The sequence below is a fragment of the Panthera uncia genome (genome assembly GCF_023721935.1).
Source record: "Panthera uncia isolate 11264 chromosome B2 unlocalized genomic scaffold, Puncia_PCG_1.0 HiC_scaffold_24, whole genome shotgun sequence".
Lineage (NCBI taxonomy): Eukaryota > Metazoa > Chordata > Mammalia > Carnivora > Felidae > Panthera > Panthera uncia.
Window position 1 is genome coordinate 55617038 of NW_026057580.1, and position 13613 is coordinate 55630650.

The window sequence follows — 13613 nt, forward strand, 5'->3', positions numbered from 1 at the left end:
CAGGAAATTATTTTTTCTACTACCTAATGGAAATTATAATAGCCACATTCTGCTTGGAGGAGTAGAACTCGCAGTTAGATGTACTCTGATATATTTTGTAATTAGTTTCTCAAATATGAAAGCAAGATTTTGAAAAGCACATGCAGTTTTAAATGAGAACAATTAAAAAGGATTTTGGTGGTTGGTTCCTTTATTTTCTGGTTCTTGATTATGCTTTTCCAAATGAATGACTCTGTAATAACTGGGTTTTACTTGATAATTGAAAAGTCTTGCAAGCAATGTCCATTATGCAATTAAATTTGATGTGCTAACAATATGTTGAAAGCACTTATTTATTTTTGCTCATTCACATTTAATGTAACACGTATACATACACACATGAGAAAACAAAAATGCTTATCCCAAATTTCAAACTATTGCTCTGATTCATCATTTTAGATATAACTTCTCATTTTCAGTAAAGAATATTTTCTTTGCTCATTTGATACTAAATTCCAAAATGATTTTCATACATTAGACTATTTTCAGATTTTTGCTTAGTAACACTTTAGTAGGAAAAAAAAATAGAAGCGGATTTTCTAGGTTATAGTTGAAGGGGCTGAATTATTTTCTTAGGGCTGTTGTAATAAGATATCACAAATTGGGTGCTTAGAGCAGAAATTTGTTGTTTCACAGGTCTGGGGCTAAAAGTCTAAAAATCAAGATGCTGGTAGGTCCATGTTTCTTGTGAAACCTGTAGGGGAATCTTTCCTTGCCTCTTCTTACCTTCTGTTGGTTTATTGACAATTTTTGCTTTTTTTTTTTTTTTGGATTGCAGTTGTATAATTCCAACTTTTGCATTCAACATCACATGACATTCTGGATGTTTCTGTGTCTTGATATGGCTGGCTTCTTATAAGGACAATAATTATATTGATTTAAAGCTTCACCCTACTCCAGGATGGTATCATCTTACTTAACTAATTATATCTGCTACAACTCTATTTCCAAATAAGGTCCATTCTGAAGTACTGAGAATTATAACTTCAATTTTTTTTGGTGGGGTGTGCACTTCAACCCATAACAGTACCCAACCATATTTAGAAGGGTGAAAGTAGGTATTGGCACTTTGTCTGAGCTAAGGCATTTAGCACATTATCAAGCCTCCCCTCAGGTCCTACACTTCATGCCATCTTTCTTTGCTTGAGATATTTTTTCAACATTACATATATCCACTCCAATTTTTACTTGTTTAAATCCCGCACAGTCCCCTTCTGTATGTTGTAAGAGTTTTCATATCTGGTCTATGAATCTCTGATCAGTTGTACTTATATATTCGTCAGTGTAACAATGATTTGATCAATAATTTCTCTTTAAATACGCTGGAACCTATCTAAATGCAGTCTCTAATTCTTTTCCCATTATTATAATGCCAGGACCTAACACAGGGCCTACCATACACACACACACACACACACACACACACACACACACACACTGTCTGTTTGTCCATCTATCCATCTATCTATCTATATTCCTATCTACATATCTATACTTATATATCTATATATCTATATCTCGATATATATCTATATCTATATCTATATCTATATCTATATCTAGATATAGATATAGATATAGATATAGATATATATCCATCCTGTAGTGATTTGCTGAGGAAATGAATAAATATGTTTAGGTCAAGAACAGAGAATTGGCACCATAATTTGCAAGTGTTTAAGAAATGTGAAAATTAATAAAAGGAAGTCTCATTTAGAATGGAGTTGGGAGACTGGCACTGGAGAGCTCCTTATGACCTATCACTCAATATCAATTGCAGACCCAAAAAGAAGAGAAGTACCTTGCATGTGGATGCTACTTTATTATCCCAGTAAGTGGAAGAAAGTCTTTCTTCAACTCCCAGCAATAGCCCAGCCAATGAAAGAGACCCACCACTCAGCCGATGAAAAGCCACTATACTTCAAACTCAGAGTTTACTCCAGTGGGCTTTTTGTTTTTAACAGCCTTCCCAACTTCCCCTCTCCGTTTATAAAAGAACATTCCTGTCCTTTGTTCTGTGGACTTCCTTATGGTTTTGCCATATCTTGCTTGTCCCAGATTGCAATTCTCTGTTATCTCTGAATTTTTGCCGGTAAAATAACAGGCAGTCTGTTTTTAAATTTTTTTTCAAGTTTTATTAATTTTGACAAAGAGAGAGAGAGAGAGTGAGTGCATGAGCAAGGGAGATGCAGAGAGAGGCAGACAGAGAATCCCAAGCAGGCTCCACGCTGCCAGTGTAGAGCACAGTGTGGGGCTTGAACTCACAAATTGTGAGATCATGACCAGACTGGAAATCACGAGCCAGATGCTTAACCAACTGAGCCACCCAGGCACCCCTATTTTTTTTTAGGTTAGCAAAATTTACGGCAAACTGTATGAAATATATCATTAATAGTCATAAAAGAAAGACAAATCTAGAAGCATATGAAAAGAAGAAAAAGAAGAAAAGGAAGCTAGAAGTGGGGAGATAAAATGTCAAAGTCATATAAGTTAATAACTTAAGAAAAATACATTGGAAATAAATATATGTAACTTCCAGAATCGTAAAGGTCATTTCTATACATGTGTTTCCAGTGTATCAAGACACTGTGACTAAGATTAATTTTCCTGGAGTCATATGGTCTCGGTTGAATTTTTAGTTATTAATCTTTATCTGACTATGGTCACATTACTGAATCTGTTTTCTCATCCACAAAGTGGGGATAATAATAGCAATATTTTTCATACTATTAAATTTAAGTCACCCAGGTAAAGGATTCAGCAAATATAATTATTTATGGAGCTTGAACTCAATCTTTGAAAGGCAATATTTATTTTCTAAGACAAAAAAATATGCACTCAGATGCAAGTATTTTTCATCTTAAATACAGGTATCAGGCAAAATTTTTAGACAGGCTTCCAAAAATTATTAAAGGGGATAAAGGATACAATAGCCAGGATACTACACTATAGCAAAAACAAAATAGTCTCTTTGCTCAATCACAATAAAGCAGATATTAAAAAACCAGCACATGTTCAATGTATTCTGGACAAATGTTCAAAGTAACCAAAGGAAATGTATTTTTCAGCGTTAGTAGAAAGGTAATGAGAAGGGATGTAGTAGAAAAATGCTTCTCAATCTTTAATGTGCATGTGAACCACTTGGGGAACTCATAAATGTGAAAATTCTGACACAGTATGTCTGAAATGGCTCCTGAGATCCTGCATTTCTAACAAATTTCCAGGTGATGCCATGAGTGCTCATCCTGGAAATCAAATTTTAGCATTAAGTTTTGAATATACACTGAAAGGGAGAAGTCATCATAAATGCTGCATTTGTCAACTTCCTTGGGTACTACAAAATTTTGGTAAGCAAGTAAAAAAGGATATTGAACTAAAGAATTTTACCTATATAAATTCTTGTAGTGTCTTATCAAGACTGGTTTTATAACTGATGAACCTCACTGGCCAGGTTTGCCCACAGCAAATAGTACAGTAATAGTTACCGCAAACATAATCACACAAATGTCATTTTCTTCAACAACATCAAGGGGAAAAATAGAACCTTCACATAAGAGAGAACAGTAGTTCCATGTATTGAGAAATTTTAGCTATTGTGTATTTCTGGGCCATTTGATCTTTTAAGGGAGGAAAGATTTATTTTAAATAAATTGACAATATTTTAGTGGGGATAGTATATTATTATTCCTACACAAAATTTTCTCTTAGAAGACAAACATGAGATATTTGATTCATTAATCTGTTTCTCTTTAAACCATATCATCCTATTAACAATATTATATCATATGAACAATACCCAGACTCACTCCTAAACTCTTTGAAAGGCAGCTTGCATGTACACTAGATTTACTGAGACATCAGAATTTCATTTCATGAATTCCTAATGTTCATTTATAGCTTGGGAGTTTTTATGGGTCTTCTAATTTGATTCTTGGATGGTGGAAAATTGGAAAATTAGCAGATATTGTCAGTATCTAAGATTTTGGTAAATAGTCAATGGCAAAAAAAAATGTCAAAGAAAAAGTAATCAGTATAGCTGGGAAATGGAGAATTAAGATACATTTTCCAAATAGGTTTCTCTAAGCTGTACACTTTCATATACATCTTGGAATAAATGAACCTGAAAATGAATGCTTACATGTTCTTTGGTCCTGACCAGTCCTAGGAGGGTACCTAATCTGAAAGCTCAAAACATACAACAAATATGTAGATATCATTTTCAAGTTTTTCTAATAGTCATTGTATGTAATTTATGATGATTCAAACAGGAAAGCTCAAAAGCAATTTGTCAACATATCAATTTTTGTATTCATGTTGACCCAATATACAAACAGCCAAAACAGAAGATCAACTATAGTTTTACAAGTTCAATAGTTAACAATGTAAAATGTAACTGTAGTATACCTTTTTACACACAAACCACACAAACATGCATTTATAATATAACCAACAAATTATATTTACATTTATTTCTTACCTCTATGATTTGGAATGATTTGGGCTTGGGTATGAAAGTATTTAAAACCTACAAATTCACAGGAAACAAACAAACAAACGAACAAGAAGCACTACTTGAGCCCTTACCACGGACCGGCATTTTGTTTACAAAACGTACAAAAGACTGATTCTTAAGCTACAATATTAAAAAAAATCCAGATACTCAATATAAATACAGAAGAGGAAGAACTGGGCTCGCCTTCTCTAATTGACACATTAAAATCTACAACTACATATAAAATTATCTCTGAGACCAAACTGAAGACTAGCAAAACAAATCCTACACAACAAAAGATATGAAGAAAAAGCCACATCAAGACAAGTAAGAGAGGGGTAGATGCAGTAACATTAGGATCCAAAACCCTGGCATAGTGACCCACAAGCAGGAGGGATATCATAATATAGAGGCCCTTACTTAGGAACAAGGAGTCTAAGCCCCACATCAGGCACCACAGCCCAGGAGGTCTTCATTGGGAAGGCAACTACCCATAATGTCTGGCTTTGAAAAACAATGGGACTTATGTTTAGGAAAGTCAGGAGTTAGTAGGAAACTAAGACTCTTAAAGGGTGCATACACAGTCTCACTTGCTCTGAGCCTCAGCACAAATGCAGCAGTTTAAAAAGTGCCTGGTTTACATACAAAGGAAATCCATTGACTAATTTTAGGGAGTATGCCAGAGGTGCAGATATTTGTTGGAACATTTTCTGGGGACAGAAGCACTGGTAGGCACCATGTTTCTTTTCCACTCACCTTATACTTAGCTGGCCTGATACCATCAAGAACAAGTTCTGACACACTCCAATTACTGTGCTAACACCACTTACCCCATACCAATATTTCCTATGGACCTGACTTGCCCAGAGATCCTCCCAAGGGATTCCCCACACCATCACAGCTAGTGGGCCACTTGGCATGCACTGTCTCACCATAACTGGTAGATGCCCTCAGCTGGCACTGAAGCCTCACCAAGTGTCCCTGTCCTGGGTGGCCACACCCAAATACCTACAACAGTTACAACCAGACCTTATAGTAAGCCATGCCAGAGAATTGCCCCACCCACCAACATACATGGAGCTGTCATAGCCAGGCCTAGTGTCCTGCTGTACCAGGGGCCAGCCATGTAAACCAGCATACCCACAACAGTCACAGCTTGGCTTCTCAGTCAGATAGGCTGGGGGACAGCTCTGCTCACCAGTGTGCCTGTAGCAGTTGTAGCCAGACCTTACAGAAAGCTGTATGAGGGAACAATTCCACATACCAGCAAGGTTGCACCAAACATTATGCAGCCCCAACAAGATGATTCATACAGCCCACATAGGGGATTCTCTGAAAGAACCTGGCCTAGGTGGCCAGAGGGTTTTGCACTACTGGGCCCCAAAGTACATATTTTGTATAAAGCCATTCTTTTAAGACTGGGAGACATAACTGATCTACCTACTACATATACACAAACAAAGTGTTAGGAAAAATGAAGAGGCAGAAGAATATGTTCCAAATGAAAGACAAAACCTCAAAAAAAGAGCTCAATGAAATGGAGATAAACAATCTATCTGATAAAGAATTCAAAGTAGTAGTCATAAAAATGCTTCCCTAACTTAGGAGAAGAATGGATGAACATGATGAAAACTTCAACAAAGAGAAAATATAAAAAAGAACCAATCATAGTAGAATAATACAATAACAAATGAAATACACACACACACACACACACACACACACACACACACACTAAAGGGAATCAACAACATATCAGATGATCCAGAATGGATCAGCAATTTGGAAGACAGGGTAGTAGAAATTACCCAAACAGAACATATTTTTTTTTAAATGAGGATAGTTTAAGGGACCTCTGGGACATCAAGCATACTAACATTTACATTATAGAGGTCCCGATAGGAGAGACAAGAGACAGAAAACCTATTTAAAGAAATAATGGTTGAAACCTTTTCTGACATATTGAAGAAAACAGACATCCAAGTCTAGGATGCACAGATAGCATAAGATGCAAACAATATGCACAGAGACCAAATAAGATGAACCCAAAGAGACCCATACTAGACATATTATAATTAAAGTGTCAACAGTTAAAGAGAGAATCTTAAAAGCAACAAGAGAAAAATAACTAGTTATGTACGATGGAACCCTGAAAAGACTATCAGCTGATTTCTCAGTAGAAACTTTACAAACCAGAAGAGTTCAAAATGTTGAAAAGAAAAAACTGACAACCAAAAATATTCTACCTGGCAAGATTCATACTCAGAATTGAAGGAGAAATAAGGAGTTTCCCAGATAAGCAAAAGCTAAGAGAGTACATCAACACAAACTGTTTTTAGAAGAAATTTTAAAGAGGCTTTTTGAATGGAAAAGAAAAGACCATAATTAGAAATAAGAATATTATAAGAGCAAACGTCTAACTCATAAAGGTTAATCACATAGTAAAGGTAGAAGATCAACCACCTATATAGCTAGTATTAAAGTTAAAAGACAAAAGTAGTAAAATCATCTAGATATACAACAATGTCAAGGGATACAGAAAAAAAGTAAAATGTAAAACATGATGTCAAAAACAAATCAAAAACAAAACATAGGAGAGGGGAGTGAAAATTTAGTGCTTTTACAATGTATTTTAATTTAAGCAACCATCAACTTAATATAGACTGCTATACATATAAAATGCTATATATTAAACTAGTGGCAACCACAAATCAAAAGTCTCTACACAAAAGTAAAGAGAAAAGAATCCAAGTATAACACTAAACAAAGCCATAAAACCACAAGGGAAGAGAAGAAGAAACAAACACAAAAACAACCAGAAAACAAATAACAAAATGGCAATAAATATATACCTATCAATAATTACTTTAAACATAAATGAGCTAAATGTTCCAATGAAAAATCATAGGATGACTGAATGGATTTAAAAAAGAACCATTTGGGGCGCCTGGGTGGCGCAGTCGGTTAAGCGTCCGACTTCAGCCAGGTCACGATCTCGCGGTCCGTGAGTTCGAGCCCCGCGTCAGGCTCTGGGCTGATGGCTCGGAGCCTGTTTCCGATTCTGTGTCTCCCTCTCTCTCTGCCCCTCCCCCGTTCATGCTCTGTCTCTCTCTGTCCCAAAAATAAAAAAAAAAAAAAAAAAAAAAAAAAGAACCATTTATATGCTGCCTACAAGAGATTCACTTTAGATCTAAAAACACAATCAGACTGAAAATAAAGGGATAGAAAAATATATATCATGCAAATGAAAACAAAAAGAAAGCTGGAGTAGCAGTACTTACATCAGATAAAATAGATTTTAAAACAAAGATTGTAACAAGTTACAAAGAAAGGCATTACCAAATGATAAAGAAATCAATCCAACAAGAAGATATAATGTTAGTAAATATCTATGCATCCAAGAGAGGGGAGTGTGTGTCTGTAAAGCAAATATTAATGACAAAAAAGGAGAAAATGACAGTAATATAATAACAGTAGGGGACTTTAACATCAATGGATAGATCATTCAGAGAGAAATTCAACAAAGAAATAATTTGAAACTTAATAGACACACAGAGTATTTAATCCAAAAATAGCAGAATGCATTCTTCTAAAATGCACATGGGGGCACCTGAGTGGCTCCATCAGTTAAATATCCTACTTGGCTCAGGTCATGATTTTGCAATCTGTGAGTTTGAGCCCGCCTCAGGCTCTGTGCTGACATCTCAGAGCCTGAAGCCCACTTCGGATTCTGTCTCCCTCTCTCTCTGCCCCTCCCCCACCTCTCTCTCTCTCTCTCAAAATTAAATAAACATTAAAAAAAAAAACTTTAAAAGAAAAAAATAAAACAAAATGCACATAGAACATTCTTCAAGAAATATCACGTTAGGTCACAAAACAAGTCTCAATAAATTTAAGAAAGCTTGGATCCTATCTAGCATCTTTACCAACCAAAACAGTATGAAACTAGAAATCAATTTTTAAAACAAAAACTGGAAAAACATAAACACGCATGTGGAGGCTAAACAAAATGCTACTAAACAGCCAATGGGTCAACACAGAAATCAAAGGGAAGATCACAAAGTACCTTGAGACAAATGAAAATGGAAACAAAACAGTCCAAAAGCAGTTCTAAGAGGGAAGTTTAAACAGGTCTACCTCAAGAAACAGAAATAAGTATCAAACCATCTAACCTTGCACCTAAAAGAACTAGAAAAAGAAAAATAAGCAAGATTAAAGTTGGTCTTGAATAAATACATAATAAATAGATATAAATAAATTGAATAAATAAAATAAAGATCACACCAGAAATTAAATAAACCAAAATAAAAGAGAAAAGATCGGGGTGCCTGGGTGGCTCGGTCGGTTAAGCGTCCGACTTCAGCTCAGGTCATGATCTCACAGACCGTGAGTTCAAGCCCCGCGTCGGGCTCTGGGCTGATGGCTCAGAGCCTGGAGCCTGCTTCCGATTCTGTGTCTCCCTCTCTGTCTGCCCCTCCCCCGTTCATGCTCTGTCTCTCTCTGTCTCAAAAATAAACGTAAAAAAAAGAAAAAAAATTTATAAAAAAAAAAAAAAGAGAAAAGATCAATAAAATTAAGATTTTTTTTTTCAAAAGATAAACAAAATTGATAAAACTTTAGCCAGACTCATCAATAAAAAAAGAGATGGACCAAATAAGTAACAAAAATGAAAGAAGAAAAATAATGACTGAAACCATAGTAATGCAGAGTATTAAAAAAGACTGCTATAAACAATTATATTCCAACATATGGGATAACCTAGAAGCAGATAAATTCCTGGAAGCATGTAATCTTCCTAGACTAAATAAAGAAGAAATAGAAAACCTAAACAGAACAATTACTAGTAATAACAAACTAGTGATCAAAACACTCCCCCAAAAAAGCAAAATTCCAGGACTAGACAGATACACAGGTGAATTCTAACAAATATTTAAAGAGCCAATACCCATCCTTCTCAAGCTATTCCAAAAACTGAAGAGAAAGGAATGCTTCCAAATCCATTCTATGAGGCCAGCAGTACCCCCAATACCAAAAACCATACAGAAAGAAAGAAAGAAAGAAAGAAAGAAAGAAAGAAAGAAAAGTACAGGCCAGTATCCATGATAAATACCAATGCAAAAATCTTCAACAAAGTATTAACCAACTGAGTTTAATAACACATTACAAATATCCTATACCATGATCAAATGGGATTTATTCCAGAGATGGAACAATGGTTCAATACTCACAAATCAATGCGGTACACTACAGTAACAACACATATAATAAAAATCATGTGATCATCTGAGGTGTCTGTATGTCTCATTCAGTTGAGTGTCTGACTCTTGGTTTCAGCTCAAGCCAGGATCCCAGGGTCATGGGATCGAGAGAGATTCTCTCTCTCTCTCTCCTCTGCCTCTACCCTTCCTCTGTGCACACACTCTCTCTCTCAAATAAAAAAAATCATATGATCATCTGAATAGATGTAGAAAAGAATTTGACAACATTTAACATCCATTTATGATTAAAAATCTCAACAAAGTGGATATTGAGGGAATATGCCTCAATATAATAAAGGCCATTTATGAAAAACCCATTGTTAACGTTATACTCAATAGCAAAAAGCTGAAAGCTTTTCCTCTAAGATTAAAACAAAACAAGGATTATCATCTTTGTCACTTTTACTGAACACAGTGTTAGAAAACCTAGCCATGGCATCAGACAAGAAATAAAAGAAATCCAAATTAGAAAAGAAGTACAACTGTTACTATATGGAGATGACATGATACTATATATAGAAAACTCTAAAGACTCCATCAAAAAACTATTAGAATAAAAGAATTCAGTAAATTTGCAGGATACAAAAGTGAATACATTTGTTACATTTCTATACACTAATAATGAGCTATCAGAAAGAGAAATTGAGGAAACAATCTCATTTACAACTGCATAAAAATTTAAAATACCTAGGAATGAATTTAACAAAGGAGGTGAAAACCTGTACTATGAAAACTATAAGACATTGAGGAAAGAAATTGAAGATGACACAAATAAATGGAAAGATATACATGTTTATAGATTGGGAGAATATTTTTTAATGTCCATACTTCCTAAAGCATTCTACAGATTCAACACAGTCCCATTAAAATACCATGGCATTTTTCACAGAACTACAACAAATAATCCCAAACTTTGTATGAAACCAAGAGAGATCCCAAATAGCCAAAGTAATCTTGAGAAAGAACAATAATGGAAGTATCATGCTTTATGATTTCAAGCTATATTACAAAGCTATAGCAATCAAAACAGTATGATACTGGCACAAAAATCAGACACATAGATCAATGGAACAGCATTGAGTCTAGAAATAAACCCATACTTAGTTAATCTTTGACAAAGTAGGTAAGAACATACAATAGGGAAGAGAGAGCCTCTTTAAAAAATTGGACCACTTTCTCACACTATATACAAAAATAAATTCAAAATGGATTAAAGACTCATATGAAACTGGAAACTGTAACACTCTTGGACTAAAATGCAGGCAGTAAGCTCTTATACATCAGTCTGGGCAAATATTTTTGGATCCATCTCCTCAGGCAATGGCAACAAAAGCAAAAACTAGCAAATCAAACTAAAAAGCTTTTGCATCAACAAAACAAAAAGGCAACCTACTGAATGCAAGAAGATATTTGTAAATCATATATCTAATAAGGGGGTAATACCAAAATATATAAAAAACCCACACAACTTTAGGTCAAAACCCTCCCCCCCATCAATCCAATTAAAAAATAAGCAAAGGACTGAATAGACATTTCTCTAAAGAATACATTCAAATGACTAAAAATTAGACACATGAAAGCATGTTCAGTATCACTAACCATCAGGAAAGCTCACACTAAAATCCCAATGAAATATCACCTCACACCATGTGGAGAATGACTATTCTCAACAAAATGATAACAAGTATTAGTGAGGATGTAGGAAAAGGGAACAGTTATGTACTGTTGGTGGGAATAAAAAATGTTGCAGCCACCATGAAAAACAGGATGAAGTTTCCTCAAAAAATCAAAAACCAAACTAACATATGATCCAGCAATTTCACTTTGGGATAATTATCCAAAGGAAACAAAACACTAATCCAAAATTATAATATGCACCACTACGTTCACTGCAGCATTATTTACAATAGCCAGGATTTGGAAGTAACCTAAGTGATCATCAACAGATTAAAGGATAAAAAGGACGTGGCATATGTACAGACATACACACACACAGAAATATTACTCCACCATAAAAACAGAAGTCTTGCCACATGTAACAACATGGATGAACCTAGAGGTATTATGCTAAGTGAAATAAGGCAGAGAAAGAAAAAATACCATATAATTGCATGTGGAATCTAAAAAGCAAATGAACAAGCATAATAGAAACACACTCCTAGATACTGAGAACAATTTGATGGTTACAAAATGGAGGGGAGGGTAAAAAAGGGATGGGCAAAAGGAGAGAAGGGAATTAAACGTCATAAACTACCAGTTATAAAATAAGACAATGAGGATACAATGTACAGCATAGGTAATATAGTTAATAATAGGTAACAACTTTGCACGGTGACAGATAGTAGCTAGGTTTACTGTGGTGATCACTTTGTGAAGTATATTGATGTTGAATTACTATGTTGTATACCTCAAACTAATATAATACTGTATGTCAGCCACACTTCAGTAAAAAGAATTTAAAGCATCCAAATTTGGGTGAAGTATTTGTATTAAGTAGGTTTGACAGCAGGCTAGAGCTTAAAAAATAAAACTAATTTGAGTTTAAATTCCCACTCTACAATTCAATAGCTGAGTAATATTGAAAAGATTACTTAAATCATTGTACATATGTTTTCATCTGTAAGTTAGGGAAAATAACTATTACCTCATAGAGCTTTTGTGCAGAGTCATGAGGTAATGAATGTATGACTGTTTTACACATTGCATAGTATAAATTACAAATGGAAAAATATATAGATTCATTTAATTTTTCTCTGCCCACTCTTTTTTTTAAATTTTTTTAATATTTATTTATTTCTGAGAGATAGACAAGCGTGAGCGAGAGAGGGGCAGAAAAAGGGAAACACAGAAGCAGGCTTCAGGCTCTGAGCTTTCAGCACAGAGCCTGACGCGGGGCTCGAACCCATGAACCGCGAGATCATGACCTGAGCTGATGTCAGATGTTTAACTGACTGAGCCACCCAGGTGCCCCTCTGCCCACTCTTTTTGTGCTGTTTGGTGAATTAAAAATTTATTGAACTGGTTTCTCATTTGCAAGTTAGAAAAACCAATTAATGTACTACATATGGCTTTCCTAAGAACCAGTAACTAGAAAATTAAAAGTGGTTAATATGTGTCTTCTCCGAAAAAAAAGTAAAAAAAGAAAAAAAAAATGAAGAAACAAGCCAATTTCAGACATAAGAAGACTTGTTTAATATAAGGATTTAGCAGAGATCTAGCAATTTTCAAGGTCAGTTTAATAAGCAGACACAGAAGCCAGGATAGTTTAGGACCTTACCTGGATATAAAACCTCTAAGTGACCAAGATTAGAAGTGTATACAACCTAAAACTGGAAGAGAGCAGACTTATTCTACCATCTCTGATAACCTTGCCATCAAAATTTATGCCACCAATTTCTACCAAAACCCCTGTGACCTTACTTTTTTTCACAATCTTGTGTTCTTTAAGCAGAGCTCCAAACAGCAAAGTGACTTTTAAAAATTCCAGTAACCTCATGCTGCCTACCTGCTCAAAATCTTCCAGTGGTCTCCCATGCTGTTTAGAATAAAAATCCAGACTCCTTACCAAGACCTTGAAAGACCTTGTATCCTCTGGCTTTGCTTGCCTTCTCAAACCTATTGTGCTACCTTACTCTTCAGCCATAAAACCTTCTCTCTGTTAGATGTGACATACTGAAAGATTGTATCTTACTTAAGCTTTGTTTATATTTTTACTTTTGTATCCCCATCTTCTCAAGCAGAACCTGACTTTAATTTAAATTTAAATATTGAATATTTATAATTCAATAAATATATATTTGATCGATTAATTAAACAATCAATTT